This window comes from Gorilla gorilla, chromosome 22 (genome assembly GCF_029281585.2).
Source record: "Gorilla gorilla gorilla isolate KB3781 chromosome 22, NHGRI_mGorGor1-v2.1_pri, whole genome shotgun sequence".
In the NCBI taxonomy this organism is placed as follows: Eukaryota; Metazoa; Chordata; class Mammalia; order Primates; family Hominidae; genus Gorilla; species Gorilla gorilla.
In genome coordinates this window covers 24,177,055-24,191,922 of record NC_073246.2, presented here as the reverse complement: position 1 = coordinate 24,191,922, position 14,868 = coordinate 24,177,055, and the positions used below count along the sequence as shown (strand labels likewise).

General features: G+C 34.5%; 1 long non-coding RNA gene across 1 annotated transcript in view; it reads left to right on the top strand.

The window, feature by feature from the left end:
* Window positions 1-14,546, top strand: part of LOC129529305 (uncharacterized) — a 34,010-nt gene extending 19,464 nt beyond the window's left edge. The window contains exons 3-4 of the long non-coding RNA XR_008674781.2: window positions 12,552-12,697; window positions 14,360-14,546. This is a non-coding gene — a long non-coding RNA (uncharacterized lncRNA). The remainder of the gene's footprint in view (window positions 1-12,551; window positions 12,698-14,359) is intronic.
* The last annotated feature ends 322 nt before the right edge of the window (window positions 14,547-14,868 follow it).

Sequence of the window (14,868 nt, the reverse complement as noted above, 5' to 3'; positions counted from 1 at the left end):
ATTTAATGAGAAAACCAAGTATTTGAACAATACTAAAGAGAAAATTGAACTTATAGAAACATGGAGACATTTTACAAAACAGCAGCAGAATGAACATTATTTTCAAGCACACACAGAATATTCTCCAGTACTGATCACGTTAGGTCTCAAAACAAGCCTTAACAAATTTGAGAAGACTGAAATCATGCCAAGTGTCTTTTATGACCACAGTGGAATAAAATTAGAAATCAAGAGCAGAAGAAAAACTGAACAATTGACAAATCTGTGAAAACTATACAACACACTTGTAACCAATAATTCAAACATGAAGTTTTTAAAAATTAGAAAATATCTTATCAACATTAGAAAAATCTAACATAATCTAATATAATATCTTGCAGAAACAATAATGAAAACACAACATACCAATATTTATAACATGCATCAAAGCAGCACTAAGAGAAAAGTTTACAGCGATAAGTACCTACATTTAAAAAAAGAAGTTTTCAAATAAACTATATAACTTTACATCCCAAGAGACTAAAAAAGGAAGAGAAAACTAAGCTCAAATTAGTAGAAGAAAAAAATGCAAAGATTAGAGCAGAAATATAAAAAAAGGACGGAAAAACAATAAAAAGAGGTAACAAATTGAATTGTCTTTTTAAAGACAAGCAAAATTGCCAAATCTTTAGCTATACTAAGAAAAAAAGAGAAGATTTGAGTAAATGGAAATGTAAATGAAAGAGACATTGCAACCAGTGCCACAGATGTAAAACTTATTATAAGAAACTACTAAGAACAGTTATATGTCAACAATGGCATAACCTAGAAGAAATAGATAAATTCCATGAGAGATGTAACCTACCAACAATGAATCATGAAGAAACAGGAAATTTGAAGATAATACTAACTATTAAGAATACCGAATTACTAATCAAAAACCTCCCAACAAAAAAGCTAAATTACTTCAGGACTAGATTACTTCAATGGTGAATTCTATAAAATATTTAGAGAAGTATTAATGACAATCATTCTCAAACTCTTCCAAAGTATTAAAGAGGAAAGAACTTCTCCAAACTCATTCTATGAGGCCAATATTACTCTGATATCAAAGCCAGAAAAAGACACTGTCAGAAAACGTAGGTCAAAACACCTTGTAGCAGGATGAGCTGCAGACAAGAACCCACCGAATTGTAGAAGGAAAGGGCTTTACTCAGCTGGGAGCATCGGCAGACTCACATCTTCAAAAACCGAGCTCCCCAAATTAGCAATTCCTGTCCCTTTTAAGCACTTACAACTCTAAGGGGATCCGTGTGAGAGGGTCGTGATCGATTGAGCAAGCAGGGGGTACATGACTGGGGGCTGCATGCACCTGCACTGGTAATTAGAACGGAACAGAACAGGACAGGGATTTTCAGAGTGATTTTCCATACAATGTCTGTAATCTATAGATAACATAACCGATTATGTCAGGGGTCGATCTTTAACTGCCAGGCCTAGCGTGTGGCACCGAGCTGACTACCTGTGGATTTGATTTCTGCCTTTTAGTTTTTACTTCCTTTTTCTTTGGAGGCAGAAATTGAGCATAAGACAATATGAGGGGTGGTCTCCTCCCTTAACCTTATCAGTATAGATGTAAAATTCGTCAAAATACTAGCCAACAGAATTCCAGAGAGAGAACACTTAAAGAATCATAAAGCATGACCAAGTAGAATTTATCCCCAAGATGCAAATATGTGTTAACATATAAACATTAGTTAATTTGATACATTACATTAACAGAATGAATGCTAAAAATCACATGGTCATTTTAAAGATGCAGAAAGAAAAAAATGACAAAATTTAATGCCCTTTTATGATTAAAAAAATTTCTAACAAATGTTGTATAAAAAGAAATTGCCTCAAAATAATAAAGGCCACCTTCAAAAGCCTCTGGCTAATATTATATTCAAAGATGAAAACCCTGAAAGCTTTTCCTCTAAAATCAGAAACAAGAATGTCTACTCCTGTACTTCTATTAAATATAGCACAAAAAGTCCAAGCTAGTGCTATTAGACAAGAAAAAGAAACAAAGCACATCCCAATTTGAGAAGAAATAAGTGAAATTAACTCTGCTCACAGATGACATAATCTTGCATGTAGAAAATTCTGAAGATTCCACCAACAAAACTTGCCAGTTTAATAAATGTGTTCAGTAAATTTACAGGGTAGAAATCAATATACAAAAATCAATTTTGTTTCTACACACAAACAACAAACTGTTTTTAAAGAAATTTTAAAAGATAATCCCATTTACCATAGCATCAAAAAATAAAATACTTAGAAATACATTTAACCAAGGAATAAAAAATGTGTAATTGGAAAACTATAATGTACTGCTGAAAGAAATTGTAGGAAACACAAATAATTGAAAAAGTATCCCATGTTCATAGATTGGAAGTATTACATTTTTAAAAATGTTCATACTACCCAAAGTGACCTACAGATTTAATGCAGTTTCTTTCAAAATCTCTACTTAAAAAATAGAATAAAGAGACTTTAAATTAGTATGGAACAACAAAAATGCTGAGTGGAGAAAACAATCTTGATAAAGAACAAAACTAAAGCAAACACTTTTTTTTATTTCAAAGCATTCTTCAAAGTTGCAGGAACTAAAACAGTATGATACTAGCATGCAGACAAACATATTGACCAATGGGACAGAGTGAAGAGGCTAGAAATTAATCCATTCATGTACAGTCAACTGACTTTTGAAAATGATGCCATAAATGCACAATAGGAAAATAATAGTATTTTCAATATATAGCATATGAAAAAGCAGATATCAACATGGAAAAAAATGAAAGTGGACATTTATCTTACGTATTACTTAAAAATCAAGTCAAAGTGGATTAAAGATGTCAACCTAAGATCTGAACTGCAAAATTCCTAGAAGAATACATAGGGAAAAAGCTTCCAGGCATTGGTCTTAGCAAGGACTTGCTGGCTATGAGAGTAAAAACATAAGCAAGAAAAGTAAAAGTAGACTGGTGGTATAACACCAAACTAAAAATCTTCTGCATGGCAAAGAAAACAATCAATAAAATGAGAAAAATTAATTGCCTAACATTTATCTGATAAGAGGTTATTATCCAAAATATATAAGGGACCCTATAATTCAACAGCAAAACATAATAAAAGCAAAGAATAACCACCAAATCCACTTAAGTAACCCAATTAAATAATGGGCCAAAGACTTAAATCAGCATTTCTCCAAATAAGACAGACATATGGCCACCAGTTATATGAATATTGATCAACATCACTGATAACCAGGGAAATAAAAACCCAATTCACAATGAGACGTCATCTCATATTGTTAGAATAATTATCTAAATAAATAAATATTGGTGGGTTTGTGGAGCAATTAAATGTTTTTTTTTGGTAGTTGAAATGTAAAATGGTATGGATACTACAAAAAGTAGTATGAAATTCTCTTAAAACATTAATAATAGAATAACCATATAACCCAGCAATCCTACATCTGGGTATACATTCAAAGAGATTGATACCAGGATCTTGAAGATATATTTTCATTTCCATATTCATTTCAGCATTAATTACAATAGTCAAGCTGTGGAAAAGATTAAAATGCCTATGGACTGATAATTGCATAAAGAAATTATGGTGTATACATCAAATAGAATACTATTCAGCCTTAAAAGAAAGAAATTCTGTGATCTGTGACAACATGAATGTACATCAGGGACATTATGGTAAGAGAAATAAGCCAGTAACAGAAGGACAAATACTGCATGATATCTTTTATGCAGATATGTATGTTGGGAGCAAGCCACCCAAAATCTGGCCATGAACAAAATCTCGGCAGCACTGTAGCATGTTCATAATGGCCCTAACGCCCACACTGGAAGGTTGTGGGTGGGTTTACCGGAATGTGGGCAAAGAACACCTGCCCCGCCCAGGGTGGAAAACCACTTATAGGCATTCTTAAGCCACAAACAATAGGATGAGCAATTTGTGCCTTAAGGACATGCTCCTGCTGCAGTTAACTAGCTCAACCTATTCCTTTAATTTGGCCCATCCCTTCGTTTCCCTTAAGGGCTACTTTTAGTTAATTTAATATCTATAGAAACAATACTAATGACTGGTTTGCTGTTAACAAATATGTGGGTAAATCTCTGTTAGGGGCTATCAGCTCTGAAGGCTGTTAGACCCCAGATTTCCCACTTCACACCTCTATATTTCTGTGTGTGTGTCTTTAATTTCTCTAGCACCACTGGGTTAGGGTCTCCCCGACCGAGCTGGTCTCGGCAACTGCATGATACCTTTCATGAAGATATGTATTTTATGCATGATACCTTTTATGAGATAATGTAAATAGTCAAATTCATAGAAGCAGAAAATAGAATGGCAATTTACATTGTATGGGAGGAGAAAGAAATGACTAGTTGCTCTTCAAATGGTATAAAGTTTCAGTTAAGGAAGACGAAAAAATTCTGGAGATCTTCTCTACAGCATAGTGCTTATAGTAAACCATACTGTACTGTACAATTCAAAATTTGTTAAGAAGATAGATATCATGTGTGGCCTTACCACAATAAAAAATAACTAATAAATAAAATGAAAACAAAATAAAGTTTTCATTAGGCTTATATTCTAGAAACATAAATATTGTGAAAATGTTAAGTGAAAATAATTTAACTAATGTTTTCAGACTTTTTTCTATTTTATTTTTCAAAAATTGTACCTTGCTCTACAAGTCAATTGAAATTCTGGTCTTTCTCTTTCTGTTGCGTGTGTCCTTGGTGCTGGAACCAGAGTTTTAGGGCATCCCACAGTGCAAGAGATTCAATAATTTTTCCAAAGCACCCTCTAACTGAGGAGTCAAAGTGCTTCTTTGCTGGAGCTGAGAGAGACTGGCGAGAGATAATCATCTCCCTTTGATATTGTTTGGCTCTTTGTCCCCACCCAAATCTTATGTTGAATTATAATTCTGATCATAAAAAGTGTATGTCACTTCCGCCCTTCACTCTCTCTCCTGCCACCATGTGAAGACATGCTTGTTTCTCCTTTACCCTTCTGCCATGATTGTAAGTTTCCTGAGGCCTCTCCAGCCATGCCTCCTGTACAGCCTGTGGAGCTATGAATCAATTAAACTTCTTTTCCTTATAAATGGCCCAGTCTTAGGTAGTTCTTTATAGCAGTGTGAGAACAGACTAATACACCTTTCTGCATTTTTTTGCTTCCTCGGCTCTTTCCAGCCTAGAAATACTAACAGTTCAGATAGCTCTGCAGTCTCATATAGGGAAAGTCCTTCTCAGCCTGAACTTGAGAAGAGAAAATGATAGTAAAAGATAACTTCCCCAAAGGCACTGTGGCTTCCATGGAGAAATCCAGACACTCTACCTCTTGCCCATCTTAAATGTAGCCAGCACCGAATACCCACCCTCCATGGCTTCTTCTGCTAATGCCCTAATTTTCACTCCCACAGCTGTATCTAACCAGAAGCCAGAGGATACAATAACTCATACAGAATATGAAAGCCAGGGTTCCAGAGCACAGAGCATAGTGTAAGAAAGTACAGAGTAAAATCAAGTGGAGTCGAAGGTAAATGAAACCTGGGGACCACATTAGGGATAGAAACACTCTGGCATAAAAATATATTTTCTTCTATTATGCAATAAAATCTCCCTCTTATAAAATTGCTTTACTCCCCCTTGGTAAAGGGCATAAAAAGGAAGAAGCAATCTCATAGATTCTGGAACAAAAATAGGGACGACTAGCTTCAGAATCCTTTGAGTGATGTTACTTAACTGTTTCTTGACCTTGAATGACAGAAGCACAACTTTACGGTAGACTTCATTTTCTATTGAGTCAGATTGATGAAAAAGCACGCTTTTTTTTTTCTCTGACAACCACCATTTGTATTCCCGTAAAGAGTCTCTCCAAAATTTCAGAAAACTGAGTGAGTCTTTGCTGTCAGGAAAACAGCAATTTGTGAAATGATAGCTGCAATAATTTTGAAGACTCTATATAGACGTTGGTCAACTATTCATGCATAGGGTGGGGAAAATGAGAACCAAGAAGTTCTTTTTCTATCTCGGCCAGGGTTCACTTACTAAATGAGTTTCTTTGTGCCTTGGCAGTTGAGTCTGCCCAGCTGGATGTAAATAAGTAGATAGTTGAGCCAGAGAGATCTCATCAACAGAAATACCTTCACTGTCCACAAAGCAGGGATTTAAATTATGTTAACTATGAATGTGCCCCTTAAAACTTTAAATACAAAATCATATTGCATCATAATGAAATACCTTCACTGTCCACAAAGCAGGAATTTGTACTATGTTGACATGAATATGCCTTTTACAACTTTAAAAACAAAAATCGTAATGTATTATTTAAATACAAACAATATTGTTTTATTGTCTTTGCCATTAAAAGTAATGGCAAAACCCGCAATCATTTTTGCACCAAGAGTCAGTAACAGTTCAATAGAGATCATTAGTTTAAAACAGATGTTAAAATGTTGGATATATCAAAGGGTTGCTAAAGAGTGGAGACTAATAGAATTTCAACTTCGCAACACCCATGGTACTTACACAATTAAAGACTTTAGATCCATTAATTAAATTTACTTCCCATATTTTACCATTCTGAATTCAAAGTTTAGATAAATATTTTTAGAAAGGAAAGTCAAGTCACTTATTTTTTACAACTCTAGAGGCATGCAAATGCACTATGCTTCCAGCATTATGAGGGCAGAAAATCAACCTGTCTATTCATCAAAGTAGATTTAGGAACCATCATACTATCACCTCATCATTGGTCTTCATTACATATTTGTTGAATAAATGAATAAAAGGAAAAAATGAAGAAAGAAAATACTATCTTGTCACATCCAAAAGAGTAAAATTTTGTCTCTTTTAAAAAATTATTTGCTGCATCCCGAGAATCTAGATCAATACTTTGCACATACAAGAGATCAGTAAATACACGTTGAATAAACAAGTCCTAGATTATCTATTTATGCCTTAGTCAATCCACTATTTAGGTTACTGTATGAAAAGTTTATGTATTTGTTTATCTGAAGCTGCTAGAGATATAGCTTTACATTCCAATTTGCTCTGATTTTTTTTTCATGCTCTGTTTTGAATGAATCTGGCTATTTGACTTCTTCAGTTTATTTTCAATCCTTATATTCCCCTTAGTGGAAGAAAATAACAGGTCAGAAACCCTTATTGTTTAATGGTTTGTAATGTTTTCTTGGAGTTGCTCTGTTGGTAATATCTGTTTCAGTTACATAAATGAGAGTCTGGAAAAGCAGAAAAACAATTGATTGAGTGTTCCTCTGAGACAGCTGCAGCCTTGTTTTACATTGTTCTTATTTAAAATGTGAAAGAATTGTAGTTCTGCCAGGTCCAACATACATGTATTTCTAGGAAAGACATTTTGTACTTTCAGAAACCAAAGCATAATTTTAATGGACTTTAATGCATTTTAAATGTTTATAAAGTTATGTCATATTATTTTGCATATAATTACCACTTTTGACATTTCAGACTATCATTCATAGATAACAAGAAAGAAACAAATACTCAGTACTTTCCTGAATTAAGTTGCTAATTTTTGTTTTTCCATTACAGCAAAGAAAATAAATACATAAATAAGGATAGTTATGTCAAATGATATGTTCTGTTATTAGGCAATGTTCACTTATTCTGAAAATTCATGCTGTTTTTCTTGAGTTACTTTCCAATCCAAATATCTTCATAAACATGCTAATATAAAAATATTCATCAGAGATCAAATATACCATTTATTCTTGGCATTGGTTTCAGTTCTGGAGCATTAACTCAAATATGCAGAAATTAACTATTTTTCTCCATAACTGTTTAACTTTCTCATAATTTACCAGTCGCACTCAGTATCCAGAAAACAAGCATCATACCTAACGAAATTCATGTAAATTAACAATCACTTCTGATTTATTTCAGTAACTCAGATTTACTCAGTCTCTCCTTTTGTCTCTTTTTAAAATTATTTGCTGCATCCCCAGAGTCTAGACCAATATTTGGCACATACCAGCTGATCAGTAAATACATGTCGAATAAACAAGAACTAGATTTTGTCTATTAAGTGGTAAATACTTAGTCTTCCAGAATTTTTGAATGCTCCCTTTATCCAAAGGTACACTCTAGTTCATTAACATTTTTCTCTGTGCTTTGTCTCTATCCTTACTGCATCTACTGCTGGAGTACCCAAAGTATCTTCCCCTGCTGGCACAGAATCTCCTTTTTTTTTTTTTTGAGACGGAGTCTCGCTCTGTCTCCCGGGCTGGAGTGCAGTGGCGCGATTTCCGCTCACTGCAAGCTCCGCCTCCCGGGTTCACGCCATTTTCCTGCCTCAGCCTCAGGAGTAGCTGAGACTACAGGCGCCCGCCACCACTCCCGGCTAATTTTTTTGTATTTTTAGTAGAGACGGGGTTTCACCGTGTTAGCCAGAATGGTCTCGATCTCCTGACCTCGTGATCCGCCCGCCTCGGCCTCCCAAAGAATCTCCTTTTAAGATTACATTCTGTTCTCAGCCCCACGCAAACTTCTACCGACCTTCAGGTAACTCACTGCATCAATACTACAAGGTCTCTCTCAAGTATTGTTTTGGAGGGGGTGTGGATTTGAAGTGGGGCTCACAATAATTTCAGAATTCCATCCCAGGTCCTATAAAAACAAAACAGAAGGGTAGTGACAGTCATGGAGGGGGAAGAGTAGGGTGTGTATAGAATGAGGAATGTTAACAGACTTGGAGGATTTTCTGTCCTGCAATTTCCAACCCCTTTGCATCACTTAGAACTCTCCCATTTTGTGAAACTTTCTCTAGGGTTCCAAATGGGAAATAGGAAAGTAATCCTCTTTGCTATTTTAATCCATAAGCCTATGGTGATTAAGATATTTTTAATACCGAAGACTTCCAAATGCTGAGACTCAAGCCTCAAAATGGATTAATGTCCTTTCAGAAAAGTTTCTTATATAGTTATTTTCTTCACGTCTCTGCACTATTGTATCAGTTACATACTGTGACCATTATGTTGCATTACAATCGCACAACCTGATTGACATTAGTATTAGCTCAGGAATTTGAGTGCTTTAGCTGATACAAGCTAGGTTGGCTATGAGTATCTGCTTGTTGGGTGTTGGTTAGATTTGTGTTGATCTATGATAGTTTTGGTGAAGAAATCTAATGCCTCATCACTCTGGCCCATATATTTCTAATACTTTACCCTGGGCTAGCCTAGGCATGTCCTCCTCGTGTTGATAGCAGAGGAAAAGTGCAGTACCTGAAATACTAAAGTATTCTTCCTTGTCTCTTTGTCATGCTTGCTAACATTTCAAGGTGAATGTGATATAACAATGAAATACTCTTTACCCATAAAATCATGTCTTTTGCAGCAATATAGATGGAGTACGATTTACCCATAAAAATTATAAAATTATGTCTTTTGTAGTAACGTGGATGGAATTGATGACCACTGTCTTAGAGAAACAACTCAGAAACACAAAGCCAAATACTGTATGTTCTCATTTATAAGCGGGAGTTAAGTAATATGTACGCATGGTCATAGCATGTGAAATAATAGACACCGGAGATTCAGAATGTTGACAGTGTTGGAGAGGTGTCAGGGAGAAAAAATTACTTAATGGGTACTATGTACATTATTTGGGTGATGGTTACACTAAAAGCCCAGACTTCACCACTATGCAATATATCCATGTAATTAAACTGCACTTATACCCTTACATTTATACGAAAAAAAAGTTAATCAAGTGACTGAGCTCAGAATTAAGGGGCAGTGCAGAAAGCCTTGCCCGTTATAGACCGCACTGTAAGGTTACACTTGAAAGTGTGTAGATAAGGAAAGAGCAAAGGGTAATAGCCAGTAGTGCCATCAACTTAGCAATACCTTTATCTTTTGGGATAGAAATATGTCCATAATTCTTGAATCTTTTATCCATAATTATTCATTTTATAGCACTATGCCCAGTGACTTTTATGCTGTATTTTTTCAAACAAACGGAAGTCATTAAGTGTGGAGAGAGACCATATTTTTCTTTCTATTTTTAATGAAAATGTCCTTATCAGCTTGATGATAGTGAAGTGACTTATTTTGGGGGAAAATGTGTCTATTTTCTCATCCCCCCGTAAACAAATGTAATGCATTCCATGGCAAAAGATTCAAAGTGGTCTTCATGATTCTACTCTTCTTTCTCTACATTCTCCACACAGCAGTGAAAATTCTTTTTAAAACACAATTCATTTTTTTTTTTTTTGTCATTTGGTCTCAATACTCTAGCACCTTAAATATTAAATACAATTTAAAATTCTTACCATAATTCACATGAGGCCTTCTGGGATTCCATCTATATGTGTTTCCTCAGCTTCGTTTTCTGTCAAGTTCCTCTGTTATTAAACTTTTATTTCTATAATCATACCGAACTGGTGTAATACAACTATATCAATGCTATTTTGGCTTTCTCAACTTTTTTTCTTCCTAGGTAATTATTCTCCAAATATTCACATAATTGTCTCTCCACTTCTTCAGGTCTCTGTCTTAATAGGAATTAATTGAAAATACCCCTCCTAAGTACTATATAAAATATATAAAATAGACTTTCATGATTCTCTATCTCATTACCATGCTTTGATTTATTTAGAGTACATACCACTGTAATTAAATTCATTTCATAGTCTATTTATTATCCATATTCTCCTCTAGTCAGTAAACTGTTAGAAAAAAATAGCTTGTCTTTCTTATTTAAAACTATTTTTTTCTAGTACCTATAACGGTGGCATATACATATGTTTACCAAAGTATGTCTTCGATGAATAAATAAATTAATCAAACACAAAGGGCAATGAACCTTTTGTTTTATAGTTAAAAATATCTTGCTGCAATTTTATTTATGCTTTGATGGTAAGTTTGAAGGATTAGGGAAACAGAACTAATCAGGATGTATATGCAGAGAGCAAGGGAAAAAAAAGAACACCATTGTGTATTTAATACATGACATTTGAAATAATTCTATTAGGTAGGTATTTGCCCTGCTTTTGGAAGAGGAAACTGTAGTATAAGAAGATTGAATGACAGGCAGGGCACGGTGGCTCACGCCTGTAATCCCAGCACTTTGGGAGGCCGAGGCGGGCGGATCACAAGGTCAGGAGATGGAGACCATCCTGGCTAACACGGTGAAACCCCGTCTCTACTAAAAATACAAAAAAAAATTTAGCCGGGCGTGGTGGTGGGCGCCTGTAGTCCCAGCTACTCAGGAGGCTGAGGCAGGAGAATGGCGTGAACCCGGGAGGCGGAGCTTGCCGTGAGCGGAGATGGCACCACTGCACTCCAACCTGGGCGACAGAGCAAGACTCCATCCCCCACCCCCCCGCCCCAAAAAAGAAGGTTGAACGAATGACATGACTAAGTTATCGAAATGTAATTTTTTTGATGATATACAAAACCAGTGGTGGCTCAGGCCTGTAATCCCAGCACTTCGGGAGGCTGAGGTGGGTGGATCACTTGAGGTCAGGAGTTCGAGACCAGCCTGGCCAATATGGTGAAACCCTGTCTCTACTAAAAACACAAAAAATTAGCTGGGTGTGGTGGCTGGCACCTGTAATCCCAGCTACTGAAGAGGCTGAGGTAGGAAAATCGCTGGAACCTGGGAGGTGGAGGTGGCAGTGAGCTGAGATCCTGCCACTGAACTCCAGCTGGGGCGACAGAGTGAAACTCCGTCTCAAAAAAACACGAAATACAAAACCAGTTTCTGTGTTTTTTTAATTTCTATTTGGCTAGAAATATCCCCAGTTGTGTTGCTCAGATCCTTTTAGTAAGCTTATATTTACTTATAATACAGGGATACAAAAATATATAGGTACATCATAGAAAGATAGGCAAATAAGTGATAAATGATACGTGGATAGATAGATGCTAATAGATAAACTAAAAGTCTACCAAAGACATTTTTAGGCAATTTTCAATATTACTCAAAATAGCTTGTGTTGAATTTTCAACTATTTAGACTGGGTATACAGTTCTTTACTCATATTTTATTCATGCCAAAATTATTTAATTCTCCTTAAAAGGTACACATATGTGAAAACCTAAGATATTGATGCAAAGTATCTCATATTTAAGTGATATAGACAGATCACATTCTTTTCTTCTATTTTGTTCATCTACTGATTGACATGATGCATATATACAGCATTCCTAGAAAAAGTGTAAATATTTAAATATTTACAGTCTAACAAAAAGTCGAAAATGTAGTCAATAGTAAGCAAAGACAAGAAAAGTTTAGATAATTATTTAGAAGAATGAAGAGTGTTACAAAAAATATATTTTGTGAGGATAATTTTTTGCAACATTTATTTTAATGTTGAGGGAATTCATTTCAATGGAATTGCTTCATGTACTTTATCCCTAAGTGATGACTTAGAAACTTGAACTTTTCCTAGCTTTCTTTCTAGCTCTTAAGTCAAATGCCTACTATTTATAACTCTTGATATCCTGCTTGTGATAGAATCAAACGTGCAACCTACAGATATATGGAAAGCAGAATTTGTAAGCAATAAATTTGGATATTTACTGGAGGAAATTTTCAAGCAAGTGCTGAAGATGCAGCTCATTTTTTTCTTGGTACTTACAGTAAAGTGACAGAGGAAAGAGGTAAGTGGAGGAAGAAATTTTAAGCAAGAGAGCTAGAACTGGAATGCATATATATAAATATGTATTTATTACATTATGCTATATGTGCATAACTACATAGATACACAAGCATTCATACACATACACATGTATACACATAAATACATATATGTGTATAATTACACATATGTGTATATGTAATTGTACATACATAATATACATAATTGCATGCACATACATGGGCATATGTAATTATGCATATAATATACATAATTACATATGCATACTTGTGCATATGTGATTATACATACATAATTACATACACATGTATATGTGATTATAATACATAATTACATACACGTATATGTGATTATACATACATAATTACATACACATGCGTATGTAATTATATGTATTTATGTGTATACATGTGTATGTGTATGAATGCTTGTGTCTCTGTAGTTATGCATATCTAGAATAATATAATAAATACATATTTTATATTATATTACATTTATGTGACATATAATATATAATTACCTAAGTATTTTTGGCAGGGCATCTACTTACCTAAATTTAAACTATAGATGTTGTTCTTATGGACTTTAAGAGTCTAATTGAATCTATAGGAGAGGGCCACTTGACTTATATGTGGATGTATTTCCACGCAGCCCCAGTTCAGTAAATACTCATAGGAACACAGCACTGTTTAGTTTTTGGGTCTTACTACTTTGAGAGTATTGGGTGTAGAACACTTTAGGAAGAGAAAGATTCCTCTAACAAAAGGCAGCACTTGTAGAAACAACATGAAAAGGCATAATCAATATGCAATTGTAAGTCATGTGTGAAACAATGTCGTAGGATTTGTACATGAGCAAATATAGACAATTCCAGAGATGCTAAGAAATAAGGCACGGAGCTGTGAGTAGGATTACAAAAATAGCATTTCAGCAGTGAAGAGGGTGAGGTTAGCATCAGGTGAGCAAGTGACTATGAAAAATGTCACGGACTCATTTGTACCCACAGGACTTGACCCTCGAAGATGAGTTAATGAAAACAGAGAGAGAGAATGTGTGTCTTACTTCCCTCTCAAGAGTGCCACATACAAAGGCTTAGAATTTTGCTTAAATATTTACTGATCTCAGAAATACTCATTTCTGAGATTAGTAATTTGCATTAAAATGCTATGCATAATTAGGAAAAGTTTCTTTAAAATTTAATTTTAAAAATCAGCTAATCGGTGGAAAAGATGCTTTGAGAGAAGAATCAAAGAATGGATCCCTGTACCCTTGCAACGCACTCACATTCTTCAAGCATAACAACATGAGGAAAAACTATACATCTTTTATGACCTTATGTCTCTCAGTAATTGTCATATTTCTGGTTTGTAATGACTTAGATTTGAATATGGCCATTAAACATTTTGATTTATTGGATTTACTTTCCTGGATATAAGAAAATATTCCCTAATACATTGAAAATTTTGAATACTTAAATTGAAAAACTTATTCAACTATGATGGTTGGCTGAAATTTACAATGTATAAATGCAGTCAGAAACTAGTTTGACTTTTAAAACAGACTTTACTAGTTGGAGAAACAGCCTGAATGTCAGGAAATGACTTAATTAGAAGTGTAGAAGATAGCAATGTCAATAAGTATTGAAAAGCAAGGTTTGTTACAGGTAATCCATAATGGAGTAATCCCAGGAGGTAATCAAGAACTGACTATAAGTTGAAAATACATTGGTTACGTGGCAACGCACTTGAAGAAAAATCTTTAAAGTGGAAAAAACAAGTACCCAATTAAGTGGGAGGGTAAGCAAGCACCTGGTCCTAAAATGCACTCAATTAAATTGAATAATGACAGTATATTTCAGTGCAACTGTGTTTTTAAAATATAATAGCAGTTAAAATAAATATTTGTCTAGCAATTACTACTTTTGTTCAAAATACTCCCATACTTACCATATTAAAATCACTCAACATTAACCAAGGCTACAAAGCTACTCATTCATAACAATACATAATGTATGTTTATATAACCTATACAAAGTAGTTACTAAAATGAAAATAAAGATGAATACGAATATAATCATAAAGTTACTTTTATTATGTATATATCATATCACTGCTTATTATATCTATTATTATATTATTACTAGAGTATATCTTCAATGAGGGCATAAGATTT